Raw genomic sequence first — 3,643 nt, 5'->3', positions numbered from 1 at the left:
GATGGTACCAATACTGCCAATTTTGTAGACATCCTGGAGGGGCAGATGCAAAGGCTTGTCAGTTGGACGAGTTGGTGGCAGAATGCAATCCAGAGCTTCAAGCAGTGTGGTTCCACTGGCATTGCCATCTTTACAGGTGACTTTCCATCCCTTGAACCAAGGCATTTTAGCACTTGGCTCCAGCATGTTGTCACCATTCCAACCAGAAATTGGCACAAATGCTACTATGTCAGGGTTGTAGCCAATTTTCTTAATGTAGGTGCTGACTTCCTTAACGATTGCCTCATATCTCTTCTGGCTGTAGGGTGGCTCAGTAGAATCCATTTTGTTAACATCAACAATAAGTTGTTTTACACCCAGTGTGTAAGCCAGAAGGGCATGCTCACAGGTCTGCCCATTCTTGGATATACCGGCTTCAAATTCGCCAACACCAGCAGCAACAATCAGGACAGCACAGTCAGCCTGAGATGTGCCTGTAATCATATTTTTGATGAAGTCTCTGTGTCCTGAGGCATCAATGATGGTCTCATAGTATTTGCTGGTCTCGAATTTCCACAGGGAGATATCAATGGTGATACCACATTCACGTTCAGCTTTCAGCTTATCCAAGACCCAGGCATACTTGAAGGAGCCCTTTCCCATCTCAGCAGTCTCCTTCTCAAATTTTTTGATAGTTCTTTTGTCGTTCCCACCACATTTGTAGATGAGATGTCTGGTAGCGATAGACTTGCCGGAATCTACGTGTCCAATGATGACGATGTTGATGTGAGTCTTTTCCTTTCCCATTTTGGTTTAGGTTTAGTGGTGGTTTTCACGACACCTGTGCTCTGGTGGCAAACCCATTGTGAAAAAAAAGCAAAGCTGGCCCTTCTTTATGAGAGCATCATTCAGAGGCCTGGTTTGGGAGAAAAAGGAATACTGGCTTTTGTTATCTGAGTGCATTGGACATCTCCATCTAAAATACCCGTTATGTTCTGAAAGTTATAGAATAACTATTTCTCATTTACAGAATTTAACAGAAATGGCACATTGTAGCATCAGGAGAGGAAATAGGAAAGAGTGTGCTTAAAGAATAAAAGCAGAAGTGATAAAAAGACGAGCCAGGGTAGGAATCAGAGGGAATAACATAAGGGTTCCAGACAAAGGGCGAGGAGATTTTTAATCCTGAAGTTCAGAGTGCCTGCCTAGATAAAATGTGCTGATATTTTGAATGATTTAGAAATGGGAAAGTTTACATTTGTGCTACAATTTTACCTTAAAATATATAACTGTTCTGTTGTTGTTGTTTTTCTCAACACAGGATTACTCAAAGTATCCATTTTAATATGTGTAACTATTTTTTCCCACACAGGACTACTAAAACTATCCATACCTACATGACAGTCAAGATTGTTCATTGCAGATGCAATGTGAATACGGTGGATATAGTCCTATAGGCTAGTGAAGGATACAGACAAATAAGGGCTGGTAGGGAAATTTCTGACTGGGGCTCTGGAGCAATGGCTGACCCTTTCCAAAGGAAAAGATGAAAGAGGCATGAACAATGACCACAATAACCAAGTGGAATGGAAAAGGTACTATAGCTTTCAGGGACTGGTCTCTATAGTTGAGCAGTGGAACCTGGGCAGTTCTGACAACTGAGGCAAGGGAGGCATTTCTATTTAACAAATGCAGAAACTGGAGAATGGAATAGATTGAACTGCTTGTTGGGTCATTCAATGTCAAACCATGCAAGGGTCCAAGAATCAGTATAATACTTTTTTTATGACAGTTTTACAGAAGACCTGCTTCCTTCTTTCTAGTTATAAAGACTGACCTTCAGATTGCAGAGAGTAAAACAATCATTTCTGAGAAGAAAATGAAATACAAACATGTCCGTGGCCCATTAATGGTTTTGATGTAGACTCCCAAATTTGTAATCCGGTATTCTAGACTCATTTTGGCCCTCAATATTGTTGTGGGCAAGTCATTGAAAGTCACTGAGATTTAGTTTCTTTACCTGCCAGAATGACCATTACAACATACATATGTACACACACACATGCACACACATTTACATGATTAATGGTTAACATTAGGGAAGAGGGTGGCATGGAATGTTGACAACAATAGCTACATAATGGAAGTAACAGTATACGTTCCTAGAATCAAAAATATGGAGAAGCCTGGGTGGCTCAGTTGGTTAAGCAGCCAACTCTTGATTTCTGCTCAGGTCATGATCTCATTGTTTGTGAGATTGAGCCCTATGTCAGGCTCAGCACTGGCAGCACAGAGCCTGCTTGGGATTCTCTCTGCCGCTCCTCCCTGCCACCCCCTCATTTCTGAAAATAAATAAATTACCATTAAAAAAGTAATATGAATTATCTATTCCTATTCATTTCATTTCATTTCATTCTTCAACAGAAAATATTCCCTCAAGTTCCAAACCCAAGTCAGAGTCTTCCCCAAGCTTCTACATCACCCTGCACATGCTTGGCACATACTATTTATATTTGAGTGTGTTCTCTTCATGTTTCCCTCTTTGAAAGTGTTGGTCTTCTTGAAAGAAAACATTTTGTTCAGTCCATCTCTATAATCCATGGCCCTAGCACAAGGTGTACAGTTAGCACTTGGCCATTTGGTTATGAATCCTATTGAACTTTAAGTTCATTGAGGAATTTTATGAAAACAGTCTTCAGATGAAGGTAAAAGTCTAACCTGTCCAATACTTTCCCTGGATAGACAAAACTATAATTAAAGCAACAAAGACTTAAGAGGTCAGCACATTGTCTCTGATGGCAATGTGGAGTGGGACCAGGACCTGTGGGAATAGCCAGACATATTTCAAATCATTAATCACATGAGAGTTCTAGTTTTGTGTGTCATCTTTTTATCTATGTGGTTTTCAGTGTGTCAGAGATAACCTGGAGTTATCCCAGTTGAATGACCATTGACTTTGGAGAATTTTGTAGTGCTGATTTCTTTTTCATGACAGTGATTTGGTGATTAACATAGCATGTCAGAAACAGGTGCACCTCCTCTCCTGAGTCCAGCTTATAGATGTAACTCCTGTCTTTTGCAGAAAAGACTTCTCCACCAGCTTTTATCTGGCCTTCCAGTGAGGCTGAAATGTTACAGGCTGTCAGTCACATAGGGTCGGACAATTTGTGCTCCTCTCTGTTTTCACTTTGTATTTCCATTTTCATTCCTCTAGTATAGTTTTTCTTGTAATGGAGTAGCCAGTGACTGATGGGATGAGGAGGCAGGAGTCTGTACATCAGTTGAATCAGAACTCTCTGGTGCCTGCCTGGTATGTTTCAAGCAAGCCACACACAGCATTCTTTGGGACCTACTGTTCTTCAAGACATGGTTTAGTGAGGGAGACAGCAGGGTCTATGTCATATGGAATTCAGAGGCCTTGTTCTTCAGGTAAATTTTGTTTTATTGGCTTGTATTCTTCTTTCTGGGTTGTTTTGTTGTTTGTTTGGGTTTTTTTGTTTTGTTTTGTTTTTTAAACGGATTTTTGTATGAATATATAGCTAGAGGTGGAAGTAGGTGAGGGATACTGGAAATGAAGAATCTCGAGACTCAACGGGACATTCAAAGCTATAAAGGACAAAAACCCATCCTATTTTGGATCTCCTCAACAACATTCCTTTCAAAA

At 40.5% G+C, this 3,643-nt stretch overlaps 1 pseudogene; it reads right to left on the bottom strand.

Moving 5' to 3' along the window:
- Positions 1-786, bottom strand: part of LOC115306471 — a 1,138-nt pseudogene extending 352 nt beyond the window's left edge.
- Between the last annotated feature and the right edge of the window lie 2,857 nt (positions 787-3,643).

Source organism: Suricata suricatta, chromosome 11 (genome assembly GCF_006229205.1).
Source record: "Suricata suricatta isolate VVHF042 chromosome 11, meerkat_22Aug2017_6uvM2_HiC, whole genome shotgun sequence".
In the NCBI taxonomy this organism is placed as follows: Eukaryota; Metazoa; Chordata; class Mammalia; order Carnivora; family Herpestidae; genus Suricata; species Suricata suricatta.
This window is presented reverse-complemented; position numbering and strand designations above follow the sequence as displayed.